Raw genomic sequence first — 15,579 nt, 5'->3', positions numbered from 1 at the left:
TGGGGACCAGCTTCAAGTTCAGCATCCATGTACTTTTGCAATTTTAAGATTGCTTCTGCTTGTATACGGTTCTCAGCTTCTATACAGATAGAGCCATCACTGAGTTTTTTTACACTTTTGGTCTTGCCAACAATACTCTTTATAAATTTATTTAACTTAAACGAACACTCGTTTACAAAGGTACCCTCCTTCTTTTTAACCACGAAGTATCTTCCCCAGTTGTCCTCTTCGAGATCTATGAATTTATAACTTACCTGACTCTTGCTTTCCTGCTTGTTGCCGCCCTTGGCTTTCTTCCTTGGCGGGGAAGAGGGGCCAAATGGTTGCAGGGTGAACTGCAAACCTGATTTCGTAAGTCCTGTAGAAATGTCCATGTCCTCGCCATGTCGTTGCCTAGTTTGAACGGTCGTTTGGGGTTTAGTAGGTTGGGGAGTGAGGGAAATAATAGGAGGTTGTGGGTTCGGAATTAGGATAGGTAAAGGGAGAGGGTTATGTGGGGAGGGAGTGGGATTGGAGGTTTGGATAGGGAAAATGGGTGGGCTGAGCCCTAGGGGGTTGATTTGATTAGCCATAGTAATCAAAAGGGATTCATCAAGGTTCGTGGGCCCGCCTCCACGGACGCTCAAATGGACCCGGTTACTGTCCGGGTGGACCATCAAACCTTGATATAGTCAGGTGCCACGGAAGACAACGTTCCGGTACCAGGTACCGACCCGTGCCCCCGTGACCCCCTTCCTACCCCTAGGAACCTGTCTGAGACAGGGTTCCCTAGCCGATTTCCTGAAGTAGGGGTATCCTCCAGGTGGAGCTCTCGGGTGAAGCCGAGGCCAAAGACATGTGTTGGGATAAGAAGCCCGCAGGTCAACGTCTCCCTCAATGCCCAGGATCCTCTTTTCCACCCTAGCCCCAAAGCCTCGCCACGGCACGCGAGGGAGAGATATTTATACTCTGACTCTCGACGAGTGCGTGTCCTTGTTCGTGCAGTGTGTGTAGTCGTCTGTATAGTGTGAGTGTTAAGGTGTGAGTGAGGTGTGTGGTGGGGAGCTCGAGTTTACCTGTGGGTTCGCTAAACCCAAGTAGCTGCACACAGCAACTACCTCTGCAGGTCCTAAGTGTAGTGTGTGAGTGTTAAGGGGTGTCAGTGTGAGTGTTGAAGTGTTGTTAGACTGGGATACCCGCAGGGACGCCAAGCTCCCTGAAGAAGTGGCTAGTCCACTTCCCCCTACGGGGAATATATCAGTTAAGCTTATCGTATAGTTTAAAACACAGCCCCCTCATTTAAGTTACAATATCTTGTTTGGAAATCCATCAGACCAATATGAATTCATTACACTTTTGAGTTTTTAAACTGTAAGTGCTTTATTGAGGTGATTTTTGTAACTTTTTGATAGAATTTTCTTAATATTCGGTCATAATGCAGACAATATTAGAAACTTCTTACATATTCTAAGGCTGTATTAATGTAAAGGAGTATTAGGTGGCTTAAATTCCAAATTTGTAAAAAGACTACTCACTCGTACTTTACAAATGAATTTTTCGCTTTTTTGACATTTTCTCGAAAATGCTTACATATCTATGTATCTACATAAACTCTGTAACTATTATTGTACGTATATCATACTTCGCACTATTAATTTATTTTTTGTTAGTTATTTATATAATTACACCAAAATTACAAGGCAGAACTTCTTAATTCCTTCAAACTAGGCTATAAATGTATAAAATTATTTAACAAGCTGAGACCTAAAAAAGATGTTTAATTATTTTCTTTATCAAAATATTAATTTGCATCTGAGATTAATTTAGATGAATAAAAGTTAACTAATTATAATTCGCTATTTAAATATCTTCCTCAAGGTTAAAAGGCCAAGTTGCTCAGGCGCCTGCAAGAGATTTTTAGGAGAGGGAAACATAAAAAAAATTTTAGTTGTATATTACTGCAAATATGTGTTTTTAATAAATCGAGAAAAATGCCAAGTATAAAAACCACGCAGCGGACAGATTGTGGCTGTCATAAAAGCGACAGTATTACCAAATCAGGATATCAAGTTGGAGCTTTCTAAGTGTTTTCATTTTTTTTTTATATTTCATGAATCCACACACATACAAGCCATTCGCTAAAATCTTTTTCTTTCTTTTTCAGTCAATCGGTCAACCTTAAAACATGTATTTTCACAGAAAACCTAATTTCAAATATTAATCGTGATACCAAATTCTTCGTTTTATCTGTAGTAGCAGAAGATAGAAAATAAGTGGAGAAAAAACACAGAATAGTTTATAAAAATTCATAGAAAATCTCACCAGTGACTATGAAGCGGGCAGATTAATGATAGCTAAGTGTTAAGACTCCAAAATTGCTCCTTGTCGGTAGCTAGAGAGAGACCTTTATCAGCAATGTTCTGAAATAGAAATAAATGTATTAGATAATGCAGATTATCTTAGACATCTTGATATTTTTATTTTTATGGAATCCAAAGAAGAGCTCGTTTTTAGTACTACATAATAATGTAAGTATTTAAATGTAATATGTAAAAGTATGTAGAAAATTTTTGTAATTTATAAAACTGTTGAGTAAATCAGTGTTATTAAATGTCAGGCATATTCAATCAACTTTAGAAGCGAACTTTGTTAAAAACATAATTCATTCAAACATCCACAATGTGCTAAAAAACATGAAACTCTAAAATAATATAAAACTAAAAATAATTCATTAATATACACTATAAACAAAAGGTATGTGATACATTATTGAACCAGCCCGTTTAAAACTGTAAAATAAAAAATTCTGCCCAGTAAAGTAAACGATTATAAATGAGCTCCCAGTTAGGACGGTTCATTAAATTGGCATTTAAGCCGGATTGTGAGCCCCATGTTCATTATCGACGAAAAACAAAGTCTTTGTTCTGATTGTATTAAATCCCTTTTTGTCAGCCTAACGAGAAAGACATTTTGTTAGTGAAAGAAGTGAACAAAATCAACTCCCTTTTGGTGTAATATCATTGTATCTTAGTCGTCTTTATTTTGGAGACAGCTTCCGTAAGAGTTTAAGTTTAATAAACGTAGATCAAGATTACAAGGTTGAAAATTAATCATTAATACATTGTAAAGTACAAATAACTCATTCTGTTCCTTTTGGGTACAAGTTAGTGAACGTTTTTATTATGTAAAACAGTTGAACATTAATTAACTAAAAAAATCCTAAATAAAAAAATTCTAAAAATAAAAGAAATGTCTATATTCTTTATTTAAAGCCCAAATAGCATCATGTGCAAGGAAATATTAGTAGAAATCCAGTAAATAGTGAAAAAAATTGGAATATTAAAAAAAAACTATCAAAAAATAAAGTAAAATGCAAATTTTGTATCAGTAGGACAGAATGGTACAGGAGCTCACAACAAAGTCAACGTGAATAGGGAAGTCTAGGTTGGTGGAAATATCAGCCAATCAGAATTGAGTTAGACTGATAGTACCCCATTTTGTATACTTTAAACACGGCCAATGCTAGTGTGAAACGGCACTTCTGCTTTTTTATTGGCTAGATATTTTCTTTCAATGTGCCACTCCTCTTCACCATGATTCTGCTTTGAGCTCCTACTGTATTATGTTGCACTGATACATAGTTTGTATTTTTGCACAATTTTCGTGGGGAATTTTTAAGATTTTACTTTACTTTTATTATTTTATAGCTTTTTACAATTTATTAGGCTGTAATAATGATGTTTTAAGTTGAATAGTAGAAAACATGATTATTTTTTTTAAGTTGTGTTTTAGAAATGTACTTTAGACATTACTTAAAAATTAAAAAATAAAACAACAAAAAACATCGTGTATTATTCTTTCAATTTGCATTGTTTTTATATGTCAAATCATTGTATCTCAGTCTCCTTTGTTTTTGAAATAGCATCCGTAACAATTTAGGTTTAATGAACGTAAATGATGATTACAATGAAGAACCTCCTTTAGGTACAAATTTTCACATAATAGTTTAATTTATATTACCCACATCAGAAATATGCGTTGCACAATACTGAATAGAATGGGTACTGGTAATCCTGAAGCACTTTTTCAAATCTCCCAAAGAGGAATATTAGTAGATTAAGCTAATAATGCTACACTCAGCTAGAAGATAGATAGCTAGTAACGTTATTCGTGGTAACTAGTTACATAATATGTGCTGGAAATAGTAATTACTGCTAATCATAGTTGAGTGTGGTATAAAAACGCCGTATATTACATAAATGTATTATGTTTAATCTCATGTGGCAAATATTTCCAACGCAGTCAATAATTATTTACAAACTGATCCTATTATTGCATGTTAAACAAGTACTTCTTTCATGTATTTACAGGACAACTTTCTCTTGCTGCAGCACAGAAAAAGGGAGTAAATTAGAGAAGTAGTTATGACCTTTAGCAACAGGAAGAGAATCTAAACACAACTAAATGAAAATGAAGTAAATTGTAAAAATTGTATCAGACTGCCAGATTCAATATGAACAAATACTTAAAGGAAAAGACGTTATAAAAAATAAAAATAAATAACAGTAAGTATATTATATATTATGTATATATATGTACATATATTTATATAATAGATTACAAGTAAGTAGCAAGTTTATTACATGAATACAACTTTGATATTTTGTTACACACTTCATATTTTAAATTGTACAATGCAAATGTTTTTTTAAAAATATTTAAATCTTAGCGTGGTTGTGCATTTAAGAACCGCTCTTAAAATATAGGAAAAACAAACAGTTTCGACAAACTGGTTTTATAAAAAGAAAAGATTTCGATCCATCTCAAAACAAAGTTGTACAAACAAAAAAATCAGACCTCAATCAAGTCAAAATCTTTACTGCCATTATAGAGCAATTGAAGATGAAAACGTTTGACTTGAAATTATTTTAAGTCCACGTTATAAACAGAAATAAAAACACGAGGATATAATGAGTATTAAATACAAATATTTAGACGTACGTACTGGTTTTATAAAAAGAAAAGATTTCGATCTATCTCAAAACAAAGTTGTACAAACAAAAAAATCAAATTGGTGGTAGACCTTACGAATAAATATGAGTCCAAGTCAAATCGATGAATCCAAGAGAGACGAATTCATTCGAAGATGACGATTATGAATATGCGATAATGAAATGGTATTACATGGGACAAGGAAGAATGATTGTTTGGTGAAGAAGGCAAGTCCAGTACTAACTATGATTAGGAATGAGATGCAAATGGAAAGTAAGAATTTGATAAAGGTATTATTCACACTTGGGTACATAAGATGAAAGAAAATAGGCTGGCGTAAAAACCTCTTTTTCAATGTCTCAAAAAATATCAAAGTTTGAAATGTAAAAGAAGATATTAGTTGTTGAAAGCTGGAAAGAACACAATAAAAGCTTCAGGCGCCAAATTACCTCCCGATTATCTAAAAGATTAATTTCAAACTACATTCAAGTGGTGAATGACTCATATGAGAAATGTTTTCATATACAAGTAGATAAAATATTTATTTATGTATGTAATCAGTGTATAACCAATTTCAAAAATCGGCAATACTTCCGGCAAACTAGATGTAAGAAGTAGAGGAAATTAAAAATATGCTATCGTGTAACCAGATGGAATAATAATCAAGAGTTTGGTAATATGAAGGAAGATGAGAACCGCTCAATGGGACTGAATGCCATCGAACTAATCTACTTAGAGCTAATAAACAAGAGCTAAAGGTAATGTAGTGTAGAACAGTAGTAACTGTCTAACTGGGAAATTCCAATATTGAAGTTATGAATGAAACAGATGTTTATTAAACTCGTAATCTATTTCTAGCCTCCACAAACTTACTGATAAATATTGTAAAGTTTTTCCCAAAAAAACTTTACTTACACAACTAATGCCTGCCACTAGTTATTAAATATGTGGGTTTGATTAAATAATAAAACTCGCTAAAGTTGTAAGTAATAACCTGATTTATTCACACATTAACATTAACTAACATGAACATTTACTAGCAACTAACGCTATTCATTACAGTCACCATTTACAACAGTCACAACAGTTTACTGTTACTTACTCACTACGTAACGCCACAAAACTGTTCCACGACTGACCCCTGGTCCGCACTGCACCGAATTGCACTAGTCTCAGCTACACTAACACCGCTCTACTCATCAACTGACTAATTGCCCAACTAGCTACCACTGAAGCACTCCGCAACACTGACTCTCCAAGACTAACTCATAAACTTGACTAATAACTATAAACTCTAATAACTCCTTAAAACTTGCTTAAAAACTCGATTGAAACTCGATTAACACTTGATTAGAAACTCGTTTGAAAACTTGATTGAAAACTAAACTTCTCCAGCTGTGTCTGCCTCCTTTTAACTGGGTGCCTCCCTCCAACTGGGACTGCCCTCCTCCAACTCTCTGAGCATAAGTTTCCACGCCCTCCTGACGTTCATTGGCTGGAGAAAACATACTGCCACCACCTCAGCTGTGAGCCGCCTCCTCCCATTCTCCGTCTCTCTCCAACTCCGTCTGTCTCACTCTCACCTGTCAATCACTGGCTGGGAAACACATATGCTACCACCCCAACTGAGGCCTTTCTCTTAGCTGGCTTTTACACAGGTCACTAACTCCTTGAACAATCTAGCCCTTTCCTTTCTAGCTAAGAGAAAGACCGGCCCTTTTGTCTACACAGTGGTGGCCTGTTACCGGCTTTAGCCGCTTAACCCCTAGAACAATCTAGGCCTTTCTTCTTTGCCACAGGTAGGTACCGCCCTTTTGTTTATGCAGTGGCGGCCTGTTACTGACTTTGGTCGTTCAACCTCTAGAACAATCTAGGCCTTTCTTCTCCGCCCAGGTCAACTTCGTTACACTGCTCCCCTCTTAGAACTGTTCGTCCCGAACAGAAGTCTCCTTCGTGATGTAGGGCAGCAATCGGTCCAAGTGTACCACCTTCATCTTGGATCTGGGCGTGCGTTGAATTCGGTACACCAGGTCGTTGAGTCGTGAGACAATGGTGTAAGGTCCTTCCCAGTTGTTCTGTAATTTAGGGGATCTTCCCTTCTTGCGTACTGGGTTATACAACCAAACTTTCTCGCCTTCCTGGAACGTTCTTCCGGTGACCCGCATGTCATACCGTGTCTTCATCCGGTCACTTTCCAGTTTTATCCTGTCGCGCACCTTTCCATGTATATCTCTCAACTTACGGCGAAGTTCCGCAGCATAACTATCCATATCCGATTCTTCCGTCTTCGGGCCGCCAAATAACAGGTCACTGGGTAGCCGCAGCTCCCTACCGAACACAACGCTCGCAGGTGTTCGGCCAGTGGTCTCGTGAACGGCCGATCGGTACGCCATCATTATGAGGGGTATATGTTCGTCCCAATCATCCTGATGTTCGTTTACCAACATCCTCAGATGGCCTCCTAAGGTTTTGATGAATCGTTCCACCATGCCGTCGGACTGAGGGTGCAGCGGTGTGGTCCTCGTCTTCCTGACACCGAGGATCTCGCAGACCGTCTTGAACAGATTGGACTCGAAATTCCTTCCCTGATCGGAGTGCAATTCCAGTGGTATTCCAAAACGGCTGAACATGTTGTTTACTAGAGCTTCAGCTACCGTGGACGCGTCCTGATTTGGTAAAGCGTAAGCCTCTGTCCACTTGCTGAAGTAGTCCGCTGCGACCAGAATATAGCGATTTCCTCTCTTGGATTTAGGAAAAGGTCCCGCTATATCGATTGCTATCCTTTCGAACGGCGCTCCCACATTGTACTGTCTCATTGCACCGCGGGTTCTTCGGCTGGGCCCTTTACTTGCTACGCACTTAGTGCAACGTCGACACCAGTCTACAACATCCTCGTGATAGCCTACCCAGTAGAACCGCTGCCTCAGCTTGTCCAGTGTCTTCCTTACTCCAAAGTGGTTTCCGGTAGCACCTCCGTGCATTTCTGTTAGCACTTCTTCCCTCCTTGATGCTGGCAGAATCACTTGATTTTTCTTTTCCCTTCCGTCTGCGCTTTCCCAGGTTCGCAGCAACACCCCATCCTTAATGGTGAGCGAATCCCACTGGGCCCAGTAGCACTTCACGTCTCGACTTCCGGGCGCAATTTCCTCCCAGTCCGGTCTTGACCCATCTTCCTTAAACTTGAGCACTGGTCCGATGTCCTCATCCTTGAGTTGCTCCTCCCTAATCGCCTCAGGGCTCCATTCCACTCCTGGAAGAACGATGGTTCTTTTACATTGGCCCTGCTCCTGTTGCTCCGTCCTGCAACAGTGCTTGCACTCAGGGTTACACGGCCGTCTTGAAAGGGCGTCGGCATTACCATGAAGTTTTCCCTTCCGGTGGGCTATTCTGAATTGATACTCTTGAAGTCTCTCTATCCAGCGTGCTACCTGACCCTCCGGATTCTTGAAATTCAATAGCCAAGTCAGGGATGCATGGTCGGTCCGTAACAGGAACGGTTGCCCATAGAGATACTTATGGAAATGTTCCAGCGTCTTCACGATAGCTAGAAGCTCTTTCCTAGTGACGCAGTAGTTCTTTTCAGCCTTAGAGAGGGTTTTGGAGAAGTACGCGATTACTCGTTCTTCGCCATCCTGTACCTGCGATAGTACACCCCCTATCCCAACCATACTGGCATCTGTGTCCACGATGAACTCACAACCAGCTCTTGGGTACGCCAAGACTGGGGCTGCTAATAAGGAATTCTTTAGTCTCTCGTATGCTTCTTGGCATTTCGGAGTCCATTCGAAAGGCTGCTCGTTTTCAGTCAACCGATGAAGGGGCCTGGCTATATCCGCAAAACCCTGAACGAATCTCCTGTAGTAGGTACACAACCCCAGGAAGCTTCTCACTTCTCGTTTGTCCTTTGGAACCGGCCACGCACTCACAGCTTCGGTCTTCTCGGGATCCGTTCTCACACCTTCGGAGGAAACAATATGTCCTAGGTATTTCACCTCCCTTCTGAATAGATGGCATTTATTCAGGCTAAGCTTTAAGCCAACGCTGGACAATTTTTCCAACACCTCTCCCAGGTGCTTAAGGTGATCCTTCAGGGTTTTGCTGAAGATGATCACGTCGTCCAAGTATATTAGGCAGGTCCTCCAATGTAGCCCTCTTAGAGTGGTTTCCATCAGCCTCTCAAAAGTCGCTGGTGCATTGCAGAGTCCAAATGGCATTACGCTGAACTGCCACAAGCCGGTACCTGTCGAGAACGCCGTTTTCTCTTGATCTTCTGGATGTATCTCTACTTGCCAATAGCCACTCTTTAGGTCCAGAGTCGAGAACCAATTGGCCTCCGCTAAGGTATCCAGAGTATCGTCTATCCGTGGCAATGGATAGCTGTCCTTCTTCGTGATGTCATTGAGCTTGCGGTAGTCAACACAAAATCTGGTAGAGCCGTCCTTCTTCTTGACCAACACCACGGGCGAAGCCCAAGGACTGCTGGAAGGTTGGATTACCTCTCGTACCTTCATGTCCTCTATCATTTGGTCGACCTCCTGTTGTTTGGCCAACGGAATCCTCCGTGGCGCCTGCTTAATGGGCTGGTGATCGCCGGTGTTGATGCGGTGTTGTACTGTCTTCGTCCTTCCCAGGTCGTGGTCACCGCAGGAAAACACATGATGGTATTTGTGTAATAGCTGCTTAGCTGCTTCCCTTTCCTGAGGTCTCAGATCAACAACTGCACTTTCTGTGAATTCGTCTACGACCCTAGGCCTTGGCGTAGATTGCTCCCTAACCAGATTTGCATTGGGTACCTCAGAGCCGGTTATCATATGGACCTCCTCGCATCTACCGATTATTGTTCCCTTCTTCAGTTTTTGGTCGAAGTCTTTGGTGTTCAAAAGTCTAGCCGGTATTGTATTAGTCTTAGCCGAGATGAGCGTCCGTCCTATGAGTATGCCGTTATCGCGCTGCGAAGCCGGCTCTAACACTCCCAGTACTCCTCCTGGTTTTTCCTCCAATGAAACGGTGGCTATGGTTTCACTGCGTGCAGGTAACACAAGGTCTTCCAATAGCGTTGCTTGTCTTATCACCCCAACATCTTCCTTGGACATCTTGAGTATCGTTTCTTCGTTCCCAATTCGAATGGATCTTTCATCGAAATCCAGGACAACTTTGTGTGAATTCATAAAATCCATTCCCAATATGACCGGATCCGAGATATTCGCTACGACCACCCGATGGGAAATCTGCTTAGTACCCACCTCGATGGTGACTTGGGCTTCCCCTGCGACTTCCATGCTGTCTCCGTTGGCCGTCACGATGAGATACCCTCTTGACGGAGTATGTAGTTTCAAATTCGGTATAAAGCCTTTCCTGACAATAGTATGGGTGGCTCCAGTGTCTACAACCATCTGACAGGCTTTCCCTGCTATCTTTCCTTCCAACAGTAGGCTGCTATCTTCACACTCTAGCCGTGACACCTTTATCTGTGTTGGGGCAAAGGAGAAATGAGCCGGCTTTCGCCCCACTAAGCCGACAGCTCGTCGTTTCCCTGACGGTCTTCTTCTTTTTGTTGATATTTGCGAGACGGAAGTGTGCATTGCCTCTTCACATGTCCAAACTTCTGACAATTATAGCATTTCAGGGAGTTCCTTCTGTTTAGATTAGAGGGCACCAGTCCTCGGATCTCTCGTACGAATCGCTCCAGAACCTCTTCAACTCCGTGGTTCGCACCATCTGTGCTTGGAGCGGCGGGCGGCTTCAAGTAGGTCTGTCTCACCCGAACTGGATCCCTCTGGATGCTCTTCTTTACTGTCTCAAACTCCAGAGCTCGAGCCAGCGTCTCCCCGAGCGTCTTCTGTTTGGCCAACTTAAGCGCCTGCTTTAATTCGGGGTCCTTTAGGCCGTCCGTGAAGGCGTCCACCGCAAATCCCTCCAATAGTTCGTCATCTACCCCAGGAAACGCAGCTCTTACCAAGCGGTAGATATCCGCGCTGAACTGCTGGAGAGCTTCCCCTGGTTGTTGCCGCCTTGTCCTAAACTGCGTGCGGTATAGCTCCTGCATATGCCGGTCGCCAAATCGCCTCTCCAAGTGCCCCGTCAGGAGACCGAAATCCTGTCGGTGAGCCTCTGGAATACTCTGGAGGATGTCCAGAGCTTCTCCCCGCAGCGAAACTATCAAAGATGTTACCTTGTCTCGTTCCGTCCAACTATTTGCAGAAGCTGCCGCATCAAACTGCAGTACATAATTGGCCCACGATGAAGTTCCGTCGTAGGCTGGCGGTTTGATTCGTGGTCCGGCACCGTGCACGGGTCTTGGGCCTTCGTTTTCTGGGTGACCGGTCCCGGCACTCTCCAATCTTCGCCTCACATACTGTTCTACCTCGTCGATTTTCTTCTCCATCTCGGCTTTGCCGTCTCTCATTTCCTTCTGGACTTGATTTACTTCTTCTTGCATCCTACTTATTTGCCTGGTTATATCCCTTGTTAGTTCTTCTTTCATCTTTTCCTGGCCCTTGTTTGTTTCGTCTAGGCGTTTGTTCGTCTCATCTTGGCGCTTTTCCATGCCTTCCTTCATTTCCTTCATCAGTGTCATTAACTCCTCCATGTTCCGCTTCCTAGTACTCACTGGCATATAACACTCGTCTATTTTTCAAAACTTTCCGGCAATTCACCCAACTAGTAAAATCACACTTACTCGTTTAGCGGTTCTACTATATCCCACTTCTGACACCAATGTAAAGTTTTTCCCAAAAAAACTTTACTTACACAACTAATGCCTGCCACTAGTTATTAAATATGTGGGTTTGATTAAATAATAAAACTCGCTAAAGTTGTAAGTAATAACCTGATTTATTCACACATTAACATTAACTAACATGAACATTTACTAGCAACTAACGCTATTCATTACAGTCACCATTTACAACAGTCACAACAGTTTACTGTTACTTACTCACTACGTAACGCCACAAAACTGTTCCACGACTGACCCCTGGTCCGCACTGCACCGAATTGCACTAGTCTCAGCTACACTAACACCGCTCTACTCATCAACTGACTAATTGCCCAACTAGCTACCACTGAAGCACTCCGCAACACTGACTCTCCAAGACTAACTCATAAACTTGACTAATAACTATAAACTCTAATAACTCCTTAAAACTTGCTTAAAAACTCGATTGAAACTCGATTAACACTTGATTAGAAACTCGTTTGAAAACTTGATTGAAAACTAAACTTCTCCAGCTGTGTCTGCCTCCTTTTAACTGGGTGCCTCCCTCCAACTGGGACTGCCCTCCTCCAACTCTCTGAGCATAAGTTTCCACGCCCTCCTGACGTTCATTGGCTGGAGAAAACATACTGCCACCACCTCAGCTGTGAGCCGCCTCCTCCCATTCTCCGTCTCTCTCCAACTCCGTCTGTCTCACTCTCACCTGTCAATCACTGGCTGGGAAACACATATGCTACCACCCCAACTGAGGCCTTTCTCTTAGCTGGCTTTTACACAGGTCACTAACTCCTTGAACAATCTAGCCCTTTCCTTTCTAGCTAAGAGAAAGACCGGCCCTTTTGTCTACACAGTGGTGGCCTGTTACCGGCTTTAGCCGCTTAACCCCTAGAACAATCTAGGCCTTTCTTCTTTGCCACAGGTAGGTACCGCCCTTTTGTTTATGCAGTGGCGGCCTGTTACTGACTTTGGTCGTTCAACCTCTAGAACAATCTAGGCCTTTCTTCTCCGCCCAGGTCAACTTCGTTACAATATTTTTTTAAATAAGCTCACTGCAATTTATATTGTCACATTTCCTTTAAATTTAAACTAATTTAAACTTAGGTCAAGTTTTAAACCATTTCATTATAGCAAAAACCATGCTTGACAGAATCTCAATATTCCTTTTCGCCTTGAATTTTCATATTTTTTTGTGTGTTTGTTTAGAAAACGGTTAACTATAAGATGAAATGACGCTTTAAAGAGAAGCCTAGTTAATCCCCTTTTTTTAAAGGAACTGCACTTGTTTTTAATTTTTCCATAAAATGATGCGAATCAAATTTGTAGAGCTACTTGTATTTATGTAATGTGTAGTACAAGAAATTTTTTACAAAACATCTTAGGCGACATTTTCAAAAATCAAGGTTTTATCTCTTACTTTTAGTTATTATGATGGTGATAAATTTTCAAAATTGAGTTGACGAGAAGTAGTTTATACTCCTTGCCAAAAATTTTCTTTTCATTTCTAGATGTGTTGAAAAGAGTTAGCAGGTACAAGTTGTTTAAAAGTGTGTGATATACTCGTAACCTAAATTTTGGCCGTCTATGTGGAAGTGGACATTTTTGGGCACCTAATACTTGAGCAAATAAACATTCCTAATGTACCTGTGCCCAAAATCTGGCTAAGGTACTGTGACACATCTCTCTTCACCTAATGACCCTTGGGAGTATTTAGCCTGCAGAGACGTAGGTTTCTTAAGTTTAGGGGGCTACGCGATTTACTTCTCGCAGGGGGGTTGCACTGTTGCATGCAGTTTCCTGGGTGTTGCAATCCAATGGGCACAGTACTCCATGCACTTTCACTATTCATTAGGGACCCAATGCACTTACACTTACGAGCTCGTAGCTCCTTTGGGCTAAGTTTGGGCGTAAGGCCGACAACCCTACCCTGCAAAACGTTTATACGTATTGAAACCTCAATTGAGAAGGCTAGGGGCTCTTCATGGACCAGAGTAATGCCAAGAAAAAAGAAGAAGAAGAAGCGTACGGCTTCTTCCAGCAAACTGAAAGCTTCACATTTCTCTAAAAAGTCAAGCCAATACATTGGACAGGTCAAATTACCAATATAATGTTAAGAGACATTTAAATTTAGGGAGCTGTTTCTGAAATAAAATAAGAGACAAGATTCTCATAAATTTGGCAAATTACGATATTCGAGCTGAACGGTAAAGCATGTAAAGATTAACGGTCCGTCAAAATAATATTTTGAATAGACGGCATGATATTAAAAATCAATTTGAAGTTGACAGATATCTGCATGCAAATCTGTCTCTCTAAAAAGTAGACAAACTGGACAACTGCTTGTTGATTCACTGGATCCAATTAACTCGATTCCAGTTTTACTCTTAACCAATATTCAATCTTTCTTATCCACTGCCATTCTAATTAACAATACCTCTTGCTCTTAGTAAGAAAGAAGAAGTAATAATATTGTGCTTCTTTAAAAAAATAAATAAAAAGATATTGAAATTAAAACTGACTTAATTTTATTGTGTACAGAAGCTCTAAATTATTTTAATTAAAAAGATAAAAATGAAAGAAGCAGAAAGGAAAATTAGAAGAGACAAAAGAAAAAAAAGTTATTGAAAAGATGATCTTTGGGGAATATCGAGGTGCGGTCTTGAATAAAAACAACTTTTTGGCTTTATACCAACGTTTCGGTAATTTTTACTACCTTCTTCAGGGTATTATAAAAAAGTTTGTTAAGTTTAATGTAGAGCTAATATCATCATAACTGTTATTGAAAAGAATTACTTAAATATCTGGAAATTAAAAAGAAATCAGTCAGAATTGTATTCGAGGTGAGATACTGATTGAAGACAAAAATCGATAATGATTTGGTAAAAGAACTGGCATGTGAAACCATCAGGTAAAAAGATACTGGAAAAGAAGACGAATTCGAAACACCCTCAGATGCAGGATGGCAGGACACCGAAAATATTTGTTTAAATTACAGTAGTAAGTACAAAATTATAATATTTAGGTGTTGTTGTGGTTTATTCAGTCGATGTTTGAATGCTGAACCGTGTTCTGTCTGCATAAGATATTTTAAAGACATTCTATTTAAAGTTCTTTGCTATTAAAGAATTAAATAAATTAGAGAAATAAGTAATAACAGTTAAAAGCTCAATGCTCTTTATCATCAAAACCAAGAATTGAAGTTTTTGTATATAAAGAACGTTTTAATCAACATTTGTATTATTATTCGTTTAGAAAACGTACTTAAACTAAAATTTGTAAAAATAAAAAATTTAGAATTTTGAAATATTGCCGCAGGTACACTCGTTTCCTGGTTACGAGATCCGATGTCATCGACGCTACAGCAATATGAAGACAATCTTTTTGGACTGCCTAGTGGTTACCGCATTTAACAACAATGATATAGTTAAAACTTAATGTTTTGATTAATGTTGGTTAATTTGATTAATTTTATGAAACTGTGATTTTCGTAAATGTACTAACAAATCATTAATAAATTGGTAATGTTGGAATTGATTTGTTGAATACTTAATCCACACCATTATTAGAAGTTACTGAATGAGATACATTATTTAGTTCCAAAAAGAAATAAATTGAGATGATAGGGAAACCATAATTGAAGCGAGTTAAAGTTTTATGAGCAAATGGAAAATTGAGAACAAGAAAAAATATTACAACTCATTTTGCACTAAGCATCATAATATATTAAAAATTGAGCCCAAGAATATAAAGAGGGAAGTTTAAAATAAGAATGACGTGCTACATTAATTATAAATATTTAAAAACTAATCAGAGATTGCGGCTTAAAAATTAGGAACAGATCAGCTTTAAGTATCAGGATTCTAGGCTGGTATGAAATACTTTAACATCTGGTATTG

General features: G+C 39.8%; 1 protein-coding gene and 1 long non-coding RNA gene across 10 annotated transcripts in view; one reads left to right on the top strand and one right to left on the bottom strand.

The window, feature by feature from the left end:
* The window catches only part of Ilp5 (Insulin-like peptide 5), a 71,990-nt gene that overhangs the window by 40,755 nt on the left and 15,656 nt on the right, over nucleotides 1-15,579 (bottom strand). For all 9 annotated transcript variants that reach the window (XM_074142842.1, XM_074142840.1, XM_074142839.1 and 6 more), the window contains exon 2: nucleotides 2,302-2,399. The gene's annotated coding sequence lies outside the window, so the exon portion shown is untranslated. The remainder of the gene's footprint in view (nucleotides 1-2,301; nucleotides 2,400-15,579) is intronic.
* Nucleotides 2,372-15,216, top strand: LOC141461651 (uncharacterized). Its single transcript, XR_012462985.1, has 3 exons — nucleotides 2,372-2,507; nucleotides 4,350-4,544; nucleotides 14,999-15,216. It is a non-coding gene; the product is annotated as an uncharacterized lncRNA (long non-coding RNA).

The sequence above is a fragment of the Rhodnius prolixus genome, unplaced genomic scaffold (assembly GCF_049639745.1).
Source record: "Rhodnius prolixus isolate KJV_2025 unplaced genomic scaffold, Rpr scaffold_12, whole genome shotgun sequence".
Classification (NCBI taxonomy): Eukaryota; Metazoa; Arthropoda; class Insecta; order Hemiptera; family Reduviidae; genus Rhodnius; species Rhodnius prolixus.
The sequence above is the reverse complement of the archived record's forward strand: the minus strand, read 5'-3'. Positions and strand labels throughout refer to the sequence as shown.